This window comes from Schistocerca piceifrons, chromosome X (assembly GCF_021461385.2).
Source record: "Schistocerca piceifrons isolate TAMUIC-IGC-003096 chromosome X, iqSchPice1.1, whole genome shotgun sequence".
Lineage (NCBI taxonomy): Eukaryota > Metazoa > Arthropoda > Insecta > Orthoptera > Acrididae > Schistocerca > Schistocerca piceifrons.
Window position 1 is genome coordinate 388,366,204 of NC_060149.1, and position 23,232 is coordinate 388,389,435.

The following is a 23,232-nucleotide window of genomic DNA, read 5'->3' on the forward strand; positions in this document are numbered from 1 at the left end:
CTCACCCTTGGTCCAGATACAGTTGAAAATGGAAAGGACATGAAACTGGAAGTCCACCAATAGGTGTGTTAGCTGTGGATGTGGTTTGGCCTTGGAGCCATGTCAGGGCCAACAGTAAGGGCACTGAGGAATTCCCACTCACTGAATGGAGCATTATACATGTAGTGTAAGCTGAGTGATTTTCCTCCACCCACTGTTTGAGGACATGGAACACGGGCTGATAATTCTCAGATGCAGACCTTCGAGCAGAATGCTGAGCAACATGTACAGCAAAAGCATCTGGATGTGTACAGACAACACCAGTCAGGGATACAACAGGTACATCTGTCAGATAATGGTGTCCATAGTGGCATTAAACCTTTGCCCAAACCTACAAAGAATGGGTACACAGTCCAATGGTAGTATCACACTGTTCTCGGCAGTTTTGTTTCTGCCATTTCATTAGATGACAGACCTGGGCACAGAGCCATTTAAAGGCGATCAGATGCTCATTGAAGGTTGTCATTTATGACATTGGAGAGCCCATTTGTGATCTCTGAAGTTCACTGCGATTTCTGTAGTCAATCAAGATACTGTCTTCTGGCAGGAGGATCTCAATGAATAGGGGACTGCTAAGTCTGCTGCCAATAGAATGGCTGTGGTTGAGCTATGGACAGCCGCACAATACTTCCAGGTGGCATGGTACTAAGGCCGATGGCAGAGGCAAAGGCATCCCCGTCAGCTTTGTGTGTGTGTGTGTGTGTGTGTGTGTGTGTGTGTGTGTGTGTATCACTAAACAGCAAGGTTATCAGTGCCCTCACACTAATTAAAACAAGCAAATGTGGATAAAATCTAAAATTGTTGCAGACTCATGCACTCACTTCCACCTCACTCGAATTGACCACAAACTCACTACCTCACATGCACTAAAACAACAGAGAAAGAGTAAAAGTAGCTATACATGAGATTAAAACACAAGTAAAACGACAAAGAAGCTAAAAGAAAGGCACAGGGAAATGTCACTGGCTGACCACTTTCAAAAAACATGGGTGAGTCAGTCGCCCTGTTAGCACATTAAAACCATCTCCCTAAAACCTTGGGAAAAATGTTGCGAAATTTAAAAAACATTAAAACTCAAACCACATTCATTTGAATGTTACTTAAAATAGATGGCAGATCTGTCAGCAACTCCGCCCCACTGGTCGAAAAATAAAACACAGCCCAATAAAATGTGGTACACAGTGATCTATATGCCACAAGCACCACACATTGGAGGGTCCTCTAGCCAGAGCAAGAAGCCACCCATCATAGGAATGTGGCCTATGTGAAGTCACGAAAGGAGAACCTCATGTCATCGACATGGCTGGAAGCAGGTATGCCACAGGGACATTGTGGGCTTTACTACACAGTGTGTATTGTACGTCACTTCCAACCACTCATCCTCTCACCAAAGCAAGACATCGAGACTACAGCATGCAGAGGATGGCACACTGAACTAGCTGAGGATCACCACAAGCCTCCTTGGTTGCTAGATCTGCCCTTTCATTCCCTGCAATAATCATGTGCCCTGGTACCCAGCAGAAAGACACCTCCTTCCCCAATCATAATAGTTCTAGGACGGCATCCTGGATACTCTGAACTATTTTATGTGCTGCGTAAAAACGTTGTAGAGAGTAAAGGACACTCGGAGAATCAGAACAGACAAGAAATTTAGCACTAGAAGAACGTCTCATCTGCTCCAGTGCCTGAAAGAGCACATATAACTCTGTGTCAAAGACAGTCAAGTCTTCAGGCAGTTAGACCTTGAGAACACGATTCATGAAAACAGAGCAACCAAAGGATTCCCATCCGTAAAGACAGCAACACAGTTGTCGCGCTCATATAAAATGTCAGAAAATATCTTACTAAAAACAGAAGCAGAAGTGAAATCTCTCCTGTACTGCACTAAATCCAAAACCACCATGGGTCTCTGCAGTAACCATGATGGTAGGCAGTTAAAACCCTGGGTTTGTGGCTGTATGTGCTCCACACCAAGCGACTTGGCACACATTGCACACAGATCACAAAAGGCAGTGTTGCTTGTGGATGTGGAGAAAAGGTATTCCAGGCATGAATGAGCATCAGTATGGTATGTTGATGAATTCAGAGCTGTGAGGAACTTACATGCCTGATGCGCCATGAAGAGCTGATGCCAGATGGTGAGTGATGGTTCCTCAGCCTCAGCACAGATACTGGTTATGGGGCTGGTCCTGGAAGTGCCTGCAGCTAGCCTAATTCCCTCATGGTGGATAGCATCAACAATCTTTAGGTAAGATGGCCTCACTAACCTGTATACTATGCAGTGATTCTCTAGCCATGAATGCAAAAATGCCCTATCAAACTGGATCAGACATGTCCTGTCTGCTCCCAAATACAAGTAGCTAAGGCACTCCATGATATCCCGTGCCTTCAGGGTTCTGGCTTTCAGGTCTCTCAGGTGTGGTAAGCATGACAGTTTGAAGTAAAAAATAAGGCCCAGAAACCTCACAGAGTCTTTAAAATGTAGAATGGTGTCCCTCATACGCAAGATTGGTCAATTCAAAATACGATGAGAACAATTAAAATGAACACACACAAATTTCTCTGCAAAAATCTCAAAACCCATCTTTGCAGACCACTCCTGCAACCAATGCACTGTAAGTTGCAACTTATGGGTCACCATTGCAACACCGGAGGAGGAACATAAAACAGCAATATTGTCCACAAATAAGGGGCACTGTACAGGACTCCTTGCTGTTGACATGATACTGTTTATGGCTATGGCAAAGAGAGTAACATTTAAAACACTGCCCTGATGGACACAATTGCCCTGATGGACACAATTCTACTGCTCAAAACAATCTGTCAGTGTGTCATCAACTCAGGTCTTAAAAAACCATTGAGATGGGAAAGATTGTATGAAGAAGGTGTGCTGGCTACAAAAGCTCCACTGATGCAGTTGCGCAAGAATACTGTCTCTCCAAGTAGTATTATATGCCTTACCGGTATCAAAGAATATTCCAATACAGTTATATTTATGTAGGAAAGACTGCTGAATAGCACCTCTAGCAGGGTCACATTGTCGACAGTGGACCAAAATCCCTAGAATCCACACTGAGGGCAGCTAAGGAGTTGCCTGGTCTGTAACAATCAGAGCAGATGATGGTTAACCATGTGCTCCATCGTCTTTCCCACACAGCTCATTAAGGCGATACTCCAGTAAATATTGCCTCTCTCCACAAGCTGGGGAAGTACTCTGTCCGTCACATCAAATTAAAACATTAGAGGAGGATTTCCTTTGACACTGCTGGCAAATGTCAAAGCATGCAGTACAGGATTTGGTTGTGACTAAGTGCAGTGTCCTGAGCCTCAGACAGGGCCGATTCCAAGTCCCACATGGAGAAAGGGGAGTTGTAGCACTCAGAACTGTTGGATCTGAAGTCCAACTGGCATCTCGCTACAGTCGTATGGTAGTGGCAAAATACTGAATCCTGGCTGGAATTGGCAGTAGCTTTTGCAAAATGCTCTGCCAGCGTCTGAGCGTTGTCTTTGGGTGTTGTTTGGACACACCCCTGTATCAGCACTGCAACTATTGGTAAATGGCTGTGTTTACAGGAAATCCTCTTTATGGCTTCCCATACTCTCATAGAACAAATGGAACACTTGATAAGAGTCCAGAAACACTTAACATAACATTTTCTTGCCCTCCTTAGTTATGCATCGAGCCTTGCCTTTCGCAACACTAAACTCTGTGAGGTGGCCTGCTGTTAGGCAGCATTTATATCATCAAAGAGCCGCATGGCTGTCCTGGATTGCTGAACAGCACTCATCTGTCCACCAAGGTACAGGTCGCCTCCAAAGATGACTTGAGGGCTTTGGGGTGGATAAGTCAGCGGCATGATTGATCACTTGTATGATGTAGTCACCCATTCCTGGACGCTGTTGCGGTGTTCAAACACAGTCAGCTGGTTGAACAGTGTCAGTTAGCCTTGCTGACCATTAGATTTTGTGGCTTCTCTTCAAGGAATATTACATCCCGTACATGAATGCACAACGGGAAGTGGCCAGAAGAATGAATGTCATCAATGATCTCTCATTGAACAGAGTTTGCGAGGACTGGAGAGCAGAAAGAGAGGTCGATGGCTGAGGATGACCCAGTAACAGTACAGAAATGAGTGTGATTACCTGTGGTGTTGATACACAGCTCGTGAGATGTGATGAGGCTCTTCAAAACCCAACCCCGAGGGCAAGTAAAGGTTGAGGACCACAAGAGGTCTCCCAGTACAAAAAATAGTTGCGGGAGTTTTCCCACAAGATCTATAAGAGCCTCAGAGTCTATTGCATCTCGAGGAGGTAGATACAGCTAGTAAACAGTGATCCTGACATACATGAATTTCGACAGCAATTGCTTGCAGGTCAGTAGGCAGGGGGAGAGCAAAGGAGTGATGTGTGTTACTGACAAACACAGCAACCCCTCCCTTGGCTCTGTCCCCAGTAAGGTCATCCTTTTGGTGAAGGGTCTAGCCTGTAGCACAGGGCATCAGTGGCTTCAAAATATGTTTCTTGCAAACATAGCAACAGGGTGCATTCCCGTGCAAGCAGTTTTAGTCTCTCCTTCCCCCCTCCACTGTAAGATGGTAGCTGTCTATCATGGGGTTGCATTTCACCCAGTCTTCCCTACTTCCTTCCAACAGTGAGGTTGACATGAAGTCCACCGTGCGTATGTGGCCGACTTGAGTGAAGGCAGCTCGTTTCCTGCCATCTGCAACCATTCAGTCTCCCACTGATGCACGATGCATCTGTCAGAAAACGAGATTACGACATGCAATAGGATGGACATCTACAGACAGCACCATCCCGACATGCATCCTTGGTGGCTTTGTTGGCCGTATCGCTTCCCTGTATCCCGGTGTGGCCAGGTACCCAGCAAAAGATCACCTCCTTGCCATGGTGTTGGAGCCACTGTAAGCAGTCATGGATGAGCTGAATCACCTAGTGTACTGGATACATTTGGTGAAGTGCTTGTAGTGCACTAAGCGAGTTGTACGGTGATGTCTGTGAATCCTCTCCAGTGCCATCAGAATGCCATATAATTCCACATGATAATTTGTAAATTGTTCTGGAAGGTGCAATTTAAAAATTCTATCAGGGAAAACAGCAGAACAGCCAAGGACATTCTCTTGCTGGGATCCATCTGTATAAAGAACAATAAAACTGTGGTACTTACTTAAAATGGATGAAAACACAGTTGTAGAAACATAATCTGGAGTATATGCTTTCTTATACTGTGTCAAGCTTAAAATCATTTTGGGCCTCAGAAGATGCCAAGGCAGCAACACATTCCATCCCTGGCTGTGTATTTGGAGGTCTGATATATCCAGATTTTTCAGACAGTCTGTAGCACATATCCCAAATGGCTTGGTCACATGGAGTAGTCATCAAAAAGGTGGGTTGAATCATTGCACTAAACGCTAATGACTGAGGAGACGCTGAGATTTTCAGCTTCTGTTGAGCCAAAAGGATACGTCGCCAAAACCAGAGTGGTAGTTCACCAGCCTCTCCACACACTCGAAACTGGGCTGGTCCAAAAGGCTCCAGTTGATATCCAAATGTCCTCAGGGTGGACAGTATCTAACATCTCAAGGTAGGAAGGATGGGCTGGTCCTTAGACCATGCTGGCATAATCTAAACATGATTGAACATATGCCCTATAAAACTGCACGAGGTGGCACCTGTCAGTTCCTCATGTTTTTCTGCTAAGGCATTTCAAAATATTCAATGACTGGAAGCTCTCTGTTCGTAGGTCTTTCAGGTGTGGGAGCCAAGTTAATTTCAAGTCAAATAATAAACCCAAAAGTGCACAGTTTCTTGAAAACGTTAAAATATTGTCGCCCATTGTGAGCACTGGTTGGTTAAAACTTGCATCAAGCACAGTTAGAATTGACACATTTAGTCTGCTCGGGTAAGAACCAAAAACCAGTTGTCATGGCCCAGGTTTCCATCCTCCTAATGGTCAGCTGTAGCTGCCTCGTTGTTGTCAAGATCAGAGGAAGAGTAGAAAAGTGCAAAGTCATCTACAAACAAAAAGCATTTGACAGGACTCCTGACTGCAGAGGAAACACCACTGATAGTGATGGAAAACAATGTGACACTGCCTTGGGGGATCCCATTCTCTTCAACACAGCAGTCAGACAAGGCATCGCCAACATGATATCGAAAACACTAGTCCTTGAGAAAGGATTGGATAATAAGTGACAGGTGTCCACGTAGTCCCCATCCATGAAGTTGGTGAAGGATGATGTACTGCCAAGTAGTGTCATATGATTTTTCAAGGTTTTTTTAAAAAAAACACACACACACAAACCAAATGGTTCCAGCATAAGGACGACTCCTGTATCGCCGTCTCCAGTAGAATTAAGTTGTCCAAGGTGGAATGATAATGCCTGAAACCGAACTGGGAGTGGCTCAGGTGACCTCAGGATTCAAGCAGCCAGACCAGGTGGCAGCTGATCATGAGTTCAAGAGTCTTACCCATACAACTGGTAAGGGCTACACTCCGGTAACTGTTAGTGGCACTACGGTCCTTACCTGGTTTCCAGAATGGAATTAATATTGCTGCCTTCCAAGTCTAGAGGTACTGTCCATCAAACCAAATCCGATTGAAACAAGAGAGGAGCTGTTCTTTCGATTCTGGGCACAGATGACGAAGCATGGCATAATGGATCACATCAGATCCTGGAGCAGTGTCTCTGGCTGCAGACAAAGCTGATTCCTGTTCCCACATGGAGAATGGATGGTGGCTGACTTCCTCATTATGCGAGAAGAAATTGAGCTTCATCTCTGCAGTCCTAAGGAACACCTGAAAAGCAGGAGCTTGTCTGGATGACGCAGTAACAGTGAGGAAGTGTTCAGCTAAAACCTGACCCATGTCTTCTGGCATATCCATCAAGACCCCATTACTTAAAAAGGCCATGAGGGGATGTGTACCAACCTTGTCTGAAATTGGTCTTATTGATTCCCAAACTTGCGCAGTGGAAGTGGACCTATTAATGGATGTCGTGGATTGCCTCCAGGAAGCCCACCTCTGTTCTTTTATCATTCACCTCGCATGTCCTCTCGCAAATCTGAAGGCATGAAGGTTTTTTGTAGTTGGACAGTGTCTGAAGTTCCACAGAGCTGTTCGTCTGGCCTCGATTGCCAATCAACAGCCATCATTCCACCAAGGTACAGGCAGGCCGCCATATGAGGTGGTTACTAGATCGGTGGATGGACTCTGTGGCAGCCCACTGGATCTCACAAGTGATATGGGCCACTGTCCTGTGCACAATGCTTTTGTTCAAATATAGCCTGTTGACTGTACTGCAACCAATTTGCCCTTTGTATCATCCATCTGCGTGGTTGGCTGTCAGTCACTGTCCTAGTCAGCAGACAAATCCACACAGGGAAGTTATCACTATAATGTAAACCTGGAGCTACTTCCCACTGAACTGAGTCTGCAATAACGGGGGGGGGGGGGGGGGGGGGGGGGGGAGCGGGGGCAACAAAGGTCAATGGCTGAAAAAGACCCTGTAGCAGTGGAAAAGTGTGTCATCTGGCCCACATTCAGAAGGTAGATATTCTCAAAATGGACAAGTTGCTTGCTCATCCGACCCCTAGAGCAGGTGGTAGCCGAGCCCCACAGCACATTAAGTCCCCCAAAAGGAGGAATGGGCATGGGAGTGCCAGGAAGAGTTCTGCCAGTGTGCCTGCATCCAGAGCATCATTAGGCAGAAGGTACGAAGAACACATTGTGATGGTAAAAGGTGCAACAAATTTCACAGCAATTGCTTTCATGGCTGTGGTAAGAGGGACAGGAGAGGAATGGCATCTGTCATCAGTAAAAACAGCCACTCTACCTTTAGTCTTGTCTCCAGTAGTGTCATCCTTCCTGTATGGATGGTAATCCTACAATGCAGGTGTGTCAGTGACTTCAAGATGTGTTTCTCGTAAGTAGATGCAGAACGGTTTCTCCTCGACCAGGAGCTGTAATTCTTCCAAATGTGAGCAATATCAATTTAAATTCCACTGCAATACAGAATTCCCTGTCGAAGCCATTGTTTAGCGATGATTGTCCTTTTCTTTCTCCGTTGGAGGTGGTGATTTACTGGGGAGGTCAGGGGGAACATTGGCCAGTTCCCAGCTCTCTGGTTCCTCTGATTGGAAGTCCATACACCCAAAGCATAGTCCCCGTCAGACAGGGAGAGAGCTTGCCGATCTGAAGGTTTAACAACCACTTTTTTGGACTTGGAACTACTTTTCAAAAGATGTTTTTCTTTACTGATGGGAGGAGGTGGATGCCTGGGTTGCGAGGAGGGCTTGGTTGGCTTCTGATAGTGGGTAGTGGTATGTAGATTAGGTGGTAAACCCATTGCCAACGGCTTGCAAACAACTTCAGTTTCAAGTGGAGCGTTTCATCCACAGGTACACCGGCAAGTGCATGTGCTCGTACTTGAATCTGTGGTCTGATTTTGTGTGGAGGCATTGCACTTGGCAATTGACATCTTAAGGGGTGATGCAAAAGAAGTAGCAAAAACTGGAGACTGCATAGCTTTGAAAGCTAGCTTCACCATAGAGTATGAATCTCTTTATTTTCAACTCCTGAATTTTCCTTTCCTCGTATATCTCACACTTTCTGCAAGGTGTGAGCAAAAATCTTAAGTACTAACATCAACATCTTGTGTAATGAAAGCACTTTATGAGAGGGGCAACACAGGGTTGGTTAGCTGGTTGGTTGGAGGGGAGGTAAGGGACCAAAGAACAAGGTCATCAGTCCCGCAATCTAAGAGTGGTGCATCCAGAAGTAGAGAGATCCATTGAGAATGTGTTCTGACCTAGACAGTATATTCAGAAAAGTAAAAGCAAGAAGGCTAAAAATGTAATGGATATCTTTTTTATCGCAATAATAAAAGCAAGATGAAGGAGATACGGAAGTCAGTAGGTGGCCATCCCCAGGAAGACAGCAAACGTCCCACCTACTTCTGTCCAAACCAATCCAGTACAATCAAAAGCACCCACTATTCAACAGCATGCGATACCTAGAATAAAAATTGGGTGCAGAAGAAAGAAGGCAAACTGAACTTGAGTCAGCACATATTAAAACATGGTCAAGGGAGGCCTGTTTAAGAAAATGGAAGGTTCTGCTAAAGGCTGTCAGCTCTACTGTAAACACACTACATGCTCTCAGCAGCGAATGGTGTTCCATACTGGCAGGAGATGTAAATGCATATCCCATCTGATCCACAGAGAGCCATTGGTGAAAGATGGTAACACCCTGGAGCTCTTTAAGAACTGGATGTACAAGATGCCAAACTGTCATGTGGGCAACCTAGAATTTAGGACCTTCGAAGAGACTGGTCCTAATCCATGATGGTCTAGGCACCATCCATGAGGGAGTGTGTGAGAGAACACAGTCAAGGGAGAGGATATAGGTGCATTCCCGCACCTGGTAATCCCGCCGGAGGGTGGAAATCGGGACAATGACATCCCTGGTGTGTAAAGAGAATGGGATATGTGGGATGATTAGGAAACTGTTAAATGGCGATTGCATAGGAGAACAAGAGATAATACCATCAAATCTGAAGGTATAGATCACCACTTCCTCTAGGAAACTGTCTACAAGGCTAGTCTGAAAGGCATCATTCCACAGACACACGCCATGATGGTGCACTGGATCTAACACTTTTAAAGCTGAAGGACCCACCAAGCCATAAACCCGGCAACCATAGTCCAGCTGGGATGAAACCAGGGCCCAGTAAATATGGATAAGAGTGACACGATCCACAGCCGAAGAAGTGTGGACAATGATGCAGAGACTGTTAATGCTACCACCTGAAGATAGTCTTGAGGTGATGAATATGGGGAGCCAGGTCAGCTTTATATCAAAAGGGAGTCCCAAAAAATGGGACTGTGCTACAATGTACAGGTGCTGGGAGTCTAAGTAGAGTTCCAGGACAGGATAGTTCATGGTACAATGGCAGAAACACATTATACTCATATTTTTGTGGGAGAGAAGTGGAAACCATGGGAAAGAGCCCATGCAGAGTCCACCAGATAGCACCTTGGAGCTTGCGTTAAGCAGAGGCTACTGAGTGGGAGCTGTACCTAATCCAACAATCGTCGACATACAATGCAGGAGTGACCAGCAGCCCAACAGAGGTAACTAGCTGAGTGATGTTAATGAGGAAGAGAGTGACACTCAACACAGACCCCTGTGGGAAGCTGTTCTCTTGGCCCATGGGAAGCTGGCTGATATGTCAAATCTATCCTGGAACAACTGGTGGGACAAAAACTGCCAAATAAAAATCAGCAGTGGGCCTCAAAAGCCCCAGTAAAGGAGGGTGGGTAAAATGTTATGATGCCAAGCACTGTCATACATTTTATGCAGGTCACAAAAGACTGCAACAAGGTGCTGGCAGTTAGAAAAAGCCTGTCAGACTGCTGTTTCCAGCCTAAGCAGATGTTCGGCTGTGAATCATCCCTCCCTCAGACCATACTGATAGGGGATAAAAGGCTCCCAAGTTTTGCGAGCCCAGCATAAACAACTGGTAACCTTCCTTTTAAGCAGCTTACATTCTTTGCCTGGTTTAAGAACTGGGACCACTATGCTATCTCACCTTTGCAAGGGGAGGGCACATAGGAACCAAAGATAGTTGAAGACCCTGTGGAGATGTTGCCTCTGACGAATCTTCAGGTGTTGGATCATCTGACTGTGAATTGAATGAATAAGGGCCTGGGCTGAGTCGTGGTATGAGTTAAGAACTTCAAGTAGTTCCCGGTCAGGGAAGGGTTCATTGTACAGTTCAGATTGGTGGGAAGTGAAACATAGGGGAGATCTTCAACTTCTTGTTTCTGCAGTAAAAAGGTAAGCGGATAGGAAGAGAACTCCAATGTTGTCACAAAGTGTTCTGCAAGAACCAATAAATCGGTGCAAAGATCACCCTGTAGGACAAGACCTGGAACAGATGTTGAACTTTGGTAGCTGATAAGAGCACAGAGCTTGACCTTCGCCTGAGACGAAGAGGCATAAATCCCCATGGAGGAGAGACAGGGCTCCCAGCATTCCTTCTTACTGCATTTGATTAAATAGCAAGCCTTAGCACGAACTCACTCAGAAGTGATAAAGTTGGTCTGTGAATGTCATCGTTCGAATCATTGCAGGGCTTGTCGGTGATCACGAATAGCTACTGCAATGTCTTTTTGTCCACCATGGCATCGACTGAGTGTGTGTGTGTGTGTGTGTGTGTGTGTGTGTGTGTGTGTGTGGGGGGGGGGGGGGGGGGGGGGGAGCGGGGGCAACAAAGGTCAATGGCTGAAAAAGACCCTGTAGCAGTGGAAAAGTGTGTCATCTGGCCCACATTCAGAAGGTAGATATTCTCAAAATGGACAAGTTGCTTGCTCATCCGACCCCTAGAGCAGGTGGTAGCCGAGCCCCACAGCACATTAAGTCCCCCAAAAGGAGGAATGGGCATGGGAGTGCCAGGAAGAGTTCTGCCAGTGTGCCTGCATCCAGAGCATCATTAGGCAGAAGGTACGAAGAACACATTGTGATGGTAAAAGGTGCAACAAATTTCACAGCAATTGCTTTCATGGCTGTGGTAAGAGGGACAGGAGAGGAATGGCATCTGTCATCAGTAAAAACAGCCACTCTACCTTTAGTCTTGTCTCCAGTAGTGTCATCCTTCCTGTATGGATGGTAATCCTACAATGCAGGTGTGTCAGTGACTTCAAGATGTGTTTCTCGTAAGTAGATGCAGAACGGTTTCTCCTCGACCAGGAGCTGTAATTCTTCCAAATGTGAGCAATATCAATTTAAATTCCACTGCAATACAGAATTCCCTGTCGAAGCCATTGTTTAGCGATGATTGTCCTTTTCTTTCTCCGTTGGAGGTGGTGATTTACTGGGGAGGTCAGGGGGAACATTGGCCAGTTCCCAGCTCTCTGGTTCCTCTGATTGGAAGTCCATACACCCAAAGCATAGTCCCCGTCAGACAGGGAGAGAGCTTGCCGATCTGAAGGTTTAACAACCACTTTTTTGGACTTGGAACTACTTTTCAAAAGATGTTTTTCTTTACTGATGGGAGGAGGTGGATGCCTGGGTTGCGAGGAGGGCTTGGTTGGCTTCTGATAGTGGGTAGTGGTATGTAGATTAGGTGGTAAACCCATTGCCAACGGCTTGCAAACAACTTCAGTTTCAAGTGGAGCGTTTCATCCACAGGTACACCGGCAAGTGCATGTGCTCGTACTTGAATCTGTGGTCTGATTTTGTGTGGAGGCATTGCACTTGGCAATTGACATCTTAAGGGGTGATGCAAAAGAAGTAGCAAAAACTGGAGACTGCATAGCTTTGAAAGCTAGCTTCACCATAGAGTATGAATCTCTTTATTTTCAACTCCTGAATTTTCCTTTCCTCGTATATCTCACACTTTCTGCAAGGTGTGAGCAAAAATCTTAAGTACTAACATCAACATCTTGTGTAATGAAATGTTTTTCGATGGAGAAAGCAAGCCAAATGGTATGTATGTTTCATTAAAATCATTAATGTTATTTTATTTAAATAAAGCGAAACACATTTGGTGACAAGAATATGCATTTTGTTGGAGTCACAAGACATATTTAAAATACCTCTGCTGCTTTCAGAAATAACCTCAGAAAAAGTAGGCCCCCTGAAACAAATATATAGGTGGGGGGAAGAGCTGTGTAAACCAACACTATAGGTGACCGCGAATAAAAAGTTGGTTCTACTATGTTCGTTATTGTCGGTTATTACTCACTGTGTTATGTCTATTATTCTACAGGTATTGTGTGATTTTTCTTTCAAGAAATACATGAGTGCATGGTGTACAAACTTCCAGCGCCTGCCACAATTTTCTTCTTCTTATCGTCCATACTTTCTAATATATAAACTACTTTCGAAGTGCTAAAATGCACAAAAATAAATACAATGTCTATAAAATGCCACACCGCACAATGTACTTGTGGTAAGACAGTCGCAATTCCTGAAATCCATCACCTGTGGACTCTGGCCTGCCGAGGGGCACCACAGTCCTGGGTTCATGGATAAACCATGAAAATCCGCCGCATTATGCCACACACAGACAAAACCAGCCTGCTGGCAGATCAGTGAGACTAGATCCGACAAGCAAGACCAGCACGTTAGTGGGAAACTATGGGCTTCAGATTGGCAGGCCCGATCCGTTCGAGATATCCACAGAAATGGAATGCAGTTTTGGCCCATCGTGGAAGTTCACTCGTGGCCAACTATTCACGTGACACAGACACCATGTTGACGTGAGACTGTGGTGATCAACTACACAACAGATAACTTGCGCAAACACTCTGAGAATCAATACTAATGAAGATATGTAACAGCTCACCGTAAAGATGATTGCTGGGCCACAGACAGGCACATTGAAAAGACAATCACACTCTCACAACTAAAGTTTTGGCCACAGCCTTTGTCAGAAAACGAATGCGCACACACATTCACACAAAACTCAGACAACTCATGCACACATGACCATTCTCTCTGGCTGCTGAGTCAACAAACTCTGAAAATCACATCCATGCAAACCACTCCTCATGCTGCCCTGCCTCTCATCGGCAGCTGCTAGGGTAGCAGTAAGTAGTGGTGGCAGCACTGACTGCAAGCTGAGGCGAGGGGTGGGAAGGGGGGAAGCTTTAAGAATGAGAGAGTTGGGAAGCGGCGCATGTACCCTGCTGCGCCCAACCAGCGACGAAGCATGACATGTCGGCAAACTAACAATTTCAGGCTACTGAGACAAAAACGAGATTTTTCCGTTTTTCTTTCAAATTTCCCCGATATTTCCATGGAATGTTAGAATTTCCCTGATTTCCAGAAGTTGTGGCAACCCTGGAACCTTAAGACAGTTATAGCCTGCAAGGATATGTTTAGGTAATTCCAGAGTACTAAACATTACAGTAAATGTTGCTGATTTTTCCAATTTGCCATTGACTTTCCTCATACAGTTCTCCACTTCCGTGATGCCCATATTTTTCCATTCTTCACGTAACACCGCAAGGTTCTCCTCCACCATATCGGAACAAGTAACCACATCCTTACTAAAGTTAAGGGTGTTACACAACTCAGCCTCAAATGGATAGTCACCTAAGGCCTTACATCACAGAAGCTTAGATATTTTGGTTGAATTAGCAGTTTAAACTAGAAGTGTTCCATAACGAAGTCGTTTGACACTTTTTAGTGACCCAGCAATACCTTCCAATGCCTTGGGAATACAGAATGGGGACACCTTCTCAAAGGTTCCTCCCATTTCCTCGATTACAATGAAAGTGTTATGGCACACTAATGTCCTGTTAGTATGATTCTGAGACTTCTTTTTGGGAAGACTGACCAACTGAGCTCTTGATCAGTGGATATAGGCACTACCTGACAGTATACCATCAGGAGTAGTAGTTTGGTAAGACTATTCCATAGGGATCCCACAGGACAGTAGGGAAACAAGCATCAACCCAGAAAGAGCCCTGCATGCCTGAGCAAGCCTTATACAACTGGGGGGGTGGAAGGTGCCCCAGAAGTTGCCCGCTAGAGACTGTTTAACCTCAACAGCCATTCACTTCATCAGCATGTAGCACACCTTGAGGTTGAGGGCTTTCTTATACAGTTGTGTACCTTCCTCACAGTCCAGGCGGTGAAGCCACGACACTCGTTCTCCAAAACAGACAACATTCTACTGCTGCACTGCACGGTGGTCATGGAAGCATGCCAAGAGCTTACTGTGACAGAGGGGTGGTGGCGTTTACCAGACCCCAGCTCACGAACCCCGGGATCGCCATTCCCGTTACTCAGCAAACGAATGCTGAGCCCCTGAGGGGTTCACACACTTTGGAGGAAAGGAACACCCAAATCCTTAATGGGCACCCTTACCACATTTGCCACAAGTGGCTCCTAGCTTATTTCCAAGAGTGTTTTTCCCAACGCACTGGCACATTGGGCTGGGGACATAGGGCGCAACGTTAAGTGAAGAGCACCCAGCTTATTATGTTCTGGGAGTTTTGGGCTATCAAAAGTGAGACTGAACGAGTCAGATTTAATCAGATCATCTTCCACCCTTTTCATAATATTCTGCACATCTACAATGCCTTCTTGGGCCCATTCAACTTTCAGGTCTTTTTTGGGGATGTTCACCAGGTCCCTGCATGTCACAACACGTTTACTGCAGTCTAACGTGGTGTGGAGCTCAGACTCCATGGCATATTCCCCAAGGGGGAATCTTGTTGGCAACTTGATGTTTCCACCAACAGTCTCCCATTTTGTAAATACATAACAAATTTTGAAGTACCTGCAGTCCCCTCTAAAACCTTTCTGAATGTAAAAAGTGACACTTTTTCAAAATTTCTCTCTATCCTTTTAACCAATAAAAACACACACTGACCAGCAGCAAGCATTCTGTTACTAAAGACACTAGAAGTCTTAAATATCCCGAGTCTACAGGACTGTCTACACGAGTCCTCTTATTTGATTTGGTGTTGGTACCTATCCATCTCTTATCACGAGCAGCTAGGGAAATAAAACTCCACCTACACAGAGCTCCGAGTGGCTAGGTAAGCCTTACACAACTGAGGTGTGGCAGGTTCCCCAGAAGTTGCCCGCTAACAACCGTCCCACCTCAATAGCCATTCATCTCATCAGTGCACTGAGGGCTTTTCTTTACTGTCCTCATGATCCAGGAAGTCAAGCCAAGATACCCGTACAATGTGACACACTGTCTACACGAGTCCTCTTATTTGATTTGGTGTTGGTACCTATCCATCTCTTATCACGAGCAGCTAGGGAAATAAAACTCCACCTACACAGAGCTCCGAGTGGCTAGGTAAGCCTTACTCAACTCACTTAAGTATGCCCAGAGCTTACAGTGACAGGGGACTGGCGGCACATACCAGTCACCAGCTCAGGTACCCCAAGGTCGCCAAGGCCATTTTCAGCAAATGAATGCTGAGCCCCTGAGGGCAGCATTTTGAGAGCCCACATGGGTGGTTGGTTGGTTGGTTTGGAGGATTAAAGGGACCAGACTGCTACGGTCATCAGTCCCTTGTTCCAAAACTTAAAATCACCCACACAGAATAAAATCAACAATGGGAAAGACGACAGACGACACAGGACAAGAAAGACGTAGACAGAGACCAGACAAAAGGAATTAAAAGCACACAGAGTGTGACAATGGTTGGCCGACCATAGAAACAAAAAAGGAAAAGCCAACCACCGAGAAACACACTAAAAACTAAGACTAAAATCGTAGGCCAAAGGCCAGAATCAATAGAATAAGGAAAAACACTTAGATGGAATGATAAAAGCCCCCTGCCCGAATAAAACACAGAACTAAGCCTGTCATAGCAGTGTCATCTGTTAAAAGGGCAGGGAGCGTATCAGGCAGCGCAAATGTCTGCCTGAGCACAGTTAAAAGGAGACAGGTCAACAAAATATGGACCACCCTTAAAGCCGACCCGCAGCGACATAGAGGCGGGTCCTCATGGCACAGTAAATGGCTGTGGGTCACGCGGGTATGACCAATGCTGAACCGACAAAGGACTACTGAGTCCCTTCGAGTGGCTCGCATGGATGACTGCCACACACCCGTCGACTCCTTGATAGGACGGAGTTTATTGGGCGTGGTCAGATCGCGTCATTCAGCGGCCCAAAGCGCAAAAACTTTGCAGCGGATGACTGCTCGCAAATCAGGCTCCGGGAGGCCAATGTCGAGAGTCAGTTCACTGGTGGCCTGTTTGGCCAGGCGCTCAACGTGTTCATTGCCAGGTATCCCAACATGGCCTGGAGTCCACACAAAGACCACAGAGCGGCTGCAACAGGCAAGAGCATGGAGGGACTCCTGGACAGCCATCACCAGACGAGAGTGAGGGAAACACGAAAGATGGCGACCAGCTCAGCAGTGAAAACGCTGCAGCCAGCCGACAAGGATCGTTGTTCGTGATGGTCCCCTAGAGTTAGAGCATAACCGACACAACCAGCAACCATCGAACCGTCAGTGTAAAACATGCCAGAGCCCCGATACGTGGCTAGGATGGAAAAAAGCGGCAGCAGAAGGCCTCCGGAGGGACTGAGTCCTTCAGGCCCTGTGCCAATTCAAGCAGAAGGCAAGGGCGGGACACACACCACAGGGGTGTACACAGAGGGGCCCGCAAAGGAGGTGGAAGAGGGAAAACACCAAGCCCAGAGAGAAGCTTTCTGACGCGGACCGCAATCATACAACCCAACAGGGGCCAACATTCTGGGAGATGGACGACTGACTGCTGGAACAGGAGATGATAATTAGGATGCCCAGGCAAGCTACAAACATGCACAGCATAAGCGGCCAGTAAATGTTGGCGTCGTAACCACAGTGGAGGGACACCTGCCTCCACGAGTATGCTGTCCACAGGGCTGGTCCGGAAAGCACCAGTGGAAAGTCGGATCCCACTGTGAAGAATTGGGTCCAGCACATGCAACGCAAATGGGGATTCTGAACCATAAGCCAGGCTCCCATAATCAAGACGGGACTGGATTAATGCCTGGTAGAGCCGTAAGGGGGTAGAGCGGTTGGCACCCCACCTGGTGTGCCTCAAGCATCGCAGAGCATTAAGATGCCGCCAACACATCTGCTTAAGCTGCCGAATATGTGGGAGCCAAGTCAACAGGGCATCAAAAACTACACCCAAAAAGCGATGTGTCTCCACCACAGCAAGAAGTTCGCCGGCAAGATAAAGCTGCAGCTCAGGGTGAACTGTTCATTGCCGGCAGAAATGCAAAACGCAGGTCTTGGCAGCCAAAAACTGGAAGCCATGTGCAACAGCCCAAGACTGCGCCTTACGGATAGCGCCCTGGAGCTGACGTTCAGCAGCTGCAATGCCAATAGAGCTATAGTAGAGGCAGAAGTCGTCAGCATACAAGGACGCTGAGACAGACGTTCCCACTGCCGCAGCGAGCCCGTTAATTGCAATTAAAAACAGGCAGACACTTAAAACACATCCCTGTGGCACCCCATTCTCCTGAACTCGGGAGGAACTATGGGAGGCCGTGACTTGCACGCAGAAGGTTTGATGCGACAGAAAATTGTGGAGGAAAATCGGCAGTGGACCCCGAAGACCCCAACCATGAAGCGTAGAGAGGATGTGATGGCGCCATGTCGTATCATACGCCTTCCACATGTCGAAAAAGACAGCGACGAGGTGCTGACAGCGGGCAAAGGCCGTACGGATGGCTGACTCCAGGCTCACCAGATTGTCGGCGCCAGAGTGGCCTTTACGGAACCCACCCTGAGACGGAGCTAGAAGGCCCCAAGACTCGAGTACCCAACTCAACCGCTGGCTCACCATGCGTTCGAGCAACTTGCAAAGAACGTTGAAGAGGCTAATGTCCACCTCCAATGGGTTCTTGCCAGGTTTCAAAACGGGGATAACAATACTTTCTCGCCATTGCGACGGAAAATCCCCCTCAACCCAAATACGGTTGTAAAGGTCGAGGAGGCATCGCTGGCAGTCCACTGAGAGGTGTTTCAGCATCTGACAGTGGATGCGATCTGGCCCGGGAGCTGTATCAGGGCAAGCGGCTAGGGCACTGTGGAATTCCCACTCAGTTAATGGGACATTGTAGGATTCAGGATGGCGCGTGTGAAATGAAAGGCTCCGATGTTCCACCTAGGTGACCCCCAAGGTGAATGATGATGAGGAGGGGTCAGGATGACTGGAAAATGATTACTTTTGCACAATTCATCATGGACTCTCCAATGGATGGAGGGAGCAGGGTACCAAATGGAAATATCAACTCTGTGAGCGAAGTTTTGATAGCTTTACTGAGGCCATTAGTTTTATTTCAACCCTACAAATAGTTGTGGGCACTGAAGTAACACAAAATCAGGAAAGGGGGGGGGGGGGGGGGGAGCGAGCTAAGAAATCAGTGCAGACAACACATTCTGAGGCAATTCCCTATCGAGAAGGAGACACATGTTACAGATTTTAAAATACAGAGACGTCCTCACACAAACAGCCACAGCCTCCAAAGTCATACTGAGTAGCACATGTTTGCTGTAGAGTCCAGAATAACTCCACCCAATGCTCTGTCATAATCAGCTACATTATTAAAATAGCCCCAATAACAATGGAGGGTAGGGGTTTGCAATGCTGGGAAGCAACTTCATGGAGGTCAATGCAGAAATCAGGGGAAATGCATAAGCAACCTTGTATCTCAGCCAGGTGGTTGAAAAAAACTGCATAAGTTCCACTGGAGGATCACACTATCGGTATCCTGTGGGGGCAAGAAGAGAACAACGGGCAGGTCATGCTCCAAGGTCACCTGCTGTCACCAGTTGCTGGGATATGGCATTAACACACATTAGTTCAGGTTCTGTGGGGGATCTGGTGCCACAGGGGTCACCAGGGATTCTGCCTCAGGTACAGAGTTGGAATACATGGAGTCTGGTGGCAAGGGGACCACCTGAACCTCCATCTTCTGTCTTCTTTTTGTCCATCTTCTGCTTGGATGATTTCAATGTTTCTGAGGGCTTGTCTACCCTAGTTTCAGAAACAGATGAGTAATATGAAGCCCTATGACCAGCTACTTGTGGCTCCTTCAACCACAGGCTGATATCCAGTTGAAGATTAGTAGAATCCTGGAAGGGGAGCATCCTGAGGGACCTCTTTCTGGTAAGGTTGTCGCTTCTTCGGCTGGGGTTGGGGATTGATGTTCCTGGTGGTTGGAGTTTCAATGCTCTCGATGTGGGTGCAGGGCAACAGTAGGAGGGGGTCGGGGCTGGTCCCCAACCACCAGTGGAGCAGGTGTAATCAAATGGTCCAAAGAGCTAACATAGAAGGCACAACAACTGAGGGCATTGTGACAGGAGAGGCTGATGTTACAATGCCATAGCAAATGTCATCATGAGAGTCACTCAATAGTCCTTTATTAGCAGAATTTCTTTTCTCTTGGAAGACTGTGCAGTCTAGTGAACAGGGGGAATGGTGCTCCCCACACTTTACATAGATGGGAGGATGTGTCCAAGGAGCAGTTGCGTGTAACTGACATCCCCAATTCCTGCGTGTAACTGACAGCCCCAATTCCTACAGACAGGGCTGGCATTACAAATTGAACACATACCCGAATCTCATGAACATCAAGCACTTTATGAGAGGGGCAACACAGGGTTGGTTAGCTGGTTGGTTGGAGGGGAGGTAAGGGACCAAAGAACAAGGTCATCAGTCCCGCAATCTAAGAGTGGTGCATCCAGAAGTAGAGAGATCCATTGAGAATGTGTTCTGACCTAGACAGTATATTCAGAAAAGTAAAAGCAAGAAGGCTAAAAATGTAATGGATATCTTTTTTATCGCAATAATAAAAGCAAGATGAAGGAGATACGGAAGTCAGTAGGTGGCCATCCCCAGGAAGACAGCAAACGTCCCACCTACTTCTGTCCAAACCAATCCAGTACAATCAAAAGCACCCACTATTCAACAGCATGCGATACCTAGAATAAAAATTGGGTGCAGAAGAAAGAAGGCAAACTGAACTTGAGTCAGCACATATTAAACCATGGTCAAGGGAGGCCTGTTTAAGAAAATGGAAGGTTCTGCTAAAGGCTGTCAGCTCTACTGTAAACACACTACATGCTCTCAGCAGCGAATGGTGTTCCATACTGGCAGGAGATGTAAATGCATATCCCATCTGATCCACAGAGAGCCATTGGTGAAAGATGGTAACACCCTGGAGCTCTTTAAGAACTGGATGTACAAGATGCCAAACTGTCATGTGGGCAACCTAGAATTTAGGACCTTCGAAGAGACTGGTCCTAATCCATGATGGTCTAGGCACCATCCATGAGGGAGTGTGTGAGAGAACACAGTCAAGGGAGAGGATATAGGTGCATTCCCGCACCTGGTAATCCCGCCGGAGGGTGGAAATCGGGACAATGACATCCCTGGTGTGTAAAGAGAATGGGATATGTGGGATGATTAGGAAACTGTTAAATGGCGATTGCATAGGAGAACAAGAGATAATACCATCAAATCTGAAGGTATAGATCACCACTTCCTCTAGGAAACTGTCTACAAGGCTAGTCTGAAAGGCATCATTCCACAGACACACGCCATGATGGTGCACTGGATCTAACACTTTTAAAGCTGAAGGACCCACCAAGCCATAAACCCGGCAACCATAGTCCAGCTGGGATGAAACCAGGGCCCAGTAAATATGGATAAGAGTGACACGATCCACAGCCGAAGAAGTGTGGACAATGATGCAGAGACTGTTAATGCTACCACCTGAAGATAGTCTTGAGGTGATGAATATGGGGAGCCAGGTCAGCTTTATATCAAAAGGGAGTCCCAAAAAATGGGACTGTGCTACAATGTACAGGTGCTGGGAGTCTAAGTAGAGTTCCAGGACAGGATAGTTCATGGTACAATGGCAGAAACACATTATACTCATATTTTTGTGGGAGAGAAGTGGAAACCATGGGAAAGAGCCCATGCAGAGTCCACCAGATAGCACCTTGGAGCTTGCGTTAAGCAGAGGCTACTGAGTGGGAGCTGTACCTAATCCAACAATCGTCGACATACAATGCAGGAGTGACCAGCAGCCCAACAGAGGTAACTAGCTGAGTGATGTTAATGAGGAAGAGAGTGACACTCAACACAGACCCCTGTGGGAAGCTGTTCTCTTGGCCCATGGGAAGCTGGCTGATATGTCAAATCTATCCTGGAACAACTGGTGGGACAAAAACTGCCAAATAAAAATCAGCAGTGGGCCTCAAAAGCCCCAGTAAAGGAGGGTGGGTAAAATGTTATGATGCCAAGCACTGTCATACATTTTATGCAGGTCACAAAAGACTGCAACAAGGTGCTGGCAGTTAGAAAAAGCCTGTCAGACTGCTGTTTCCAGCCTAAGCAGATGTTCGGCTGTGAATCATCCCTCCCTCAGACCATACTGATAGGGGATAAAAGGCTCCCAAGTTTTGCGAGCCCAGCATAAACAACTGGTAACCTTCCTTTTAAGCAGCTTACATTCTTTGCCTGGTTTAAGAACTGGGACCACTATGCTATCTCACCTTTGCAAGGGGAGGGCACATAGGAACCAAAGATAGTTGAAGACCCTGTGGAGATGTTGCCTCTGACGAATCTTCAGGTGTTGGATCATCTGACTGTGAATTGAATGAATAAGGGCCTGGGCTGAGTCGTGGTATGAGTTAAGAACTTCAAGTAGTTCCCAGTCAGGGAAGGGTTCATTGTACAGTTCAGATTGGTGGGAAGTGAAACATAGGGGAGATCTTCAACTTCTTGTTTCTGCAGTAAAAAGGTAAGCGGATAGGAAGAGAACTCCAATGTTGTCACAAAGTGTTCTGCAAGAACCAATAAATCGGTGCAAAGATCACCCTGTAGGACAAGACCTGGAACAGATGTTGAACTTTGGTAGCTGATAAGAGCACAGAGCTTGACCTTCGCCTGAGACGAAGAGGCATAAATCCCCATGGAGGAGAGACAGGGCTCCCAGCATTCCTTCTTACTGCATTTGATTAAATAGCAAGCCTTAGCACGAACTCACTCAGAAGTGATAAAGTTGGTCTGTGAATGTCATCGTTCGAATCATTGCAGGGCTTGTCGGTGATCACGAATAGCTACTGCAATGTCTTTTTGTCCACCATGGCATCGACTGAGTGTGTGTGTGTGTGTGTGTGTGTGTGTGTGTGTGTGTGTGTGTGTGTGTGTGGGGGGGGGGGGGGGGGGGGGGGGGGCAAGAGCCTGTAGGAAAGGGGAACAGCAGGTCCAACGGCATGGATGATAGCGTCTAAGACGCACTGCACAAGCTCATCAACATAATTCGACTGATAGGCATTGAATGGTGAAGTGCCCAATAGGATATTTGGCCTGTCTGATGGTAACAAGGTAATGACAGGATCACTGTAAACTGGTCAATGTCTCAAAGGTCTTAGTGTAGTGACCAGTGTAGCAAAGCCACAAGATTAGGGGGGAGAGATCTTTAGATTGAAGCTGAAAAGCTGTCATAAGCAGCACTGAAGTGGGTAGGAGAACCATCATTGAAGAGGCACAGATCATGGTCTGCGAGAAGCTGGTCAATTAGAAGTCCGCTACCAGACAAAGACAATGAGATAGGAAGGGGTAACCATTCACCAATGAAATCTGTACAAACCAAAATACAGATCTCTCTAGATGCTCCCATGG

At 46.6% G+C, this 23,232-nt stretch overlaps 1 protein-coding gene across 5 annotated transcripts in view; it reads right to left on the reverse strand.

Moving 5' to 3' along the window:
• The window catches only part of LOC124722108 (AP-3 complex subunit sigma-1), a 121,292-nt gene that overhangs the window by 82,374 nt on the left and 15,686 nt on the right, over positions 1 to 23,232 (reverse strand). Inside the window, exon 1 of one of the 5 annotated variants that reach the window (XM_047247310.1) lies at positions 6,586 to 6,849. The exons of the other annotated variants lie outside the window; for them this stretch is intronic. The gene's annotated coding sequence lies outside the window, so the exon portion shown is untranslated. Of the gene's footprint in view, positions 1 to 6,585; positions 6,850 to 23,232 lie in introns of those variants that run through there. 5 annotated transcript variants of the gene reach the window in all.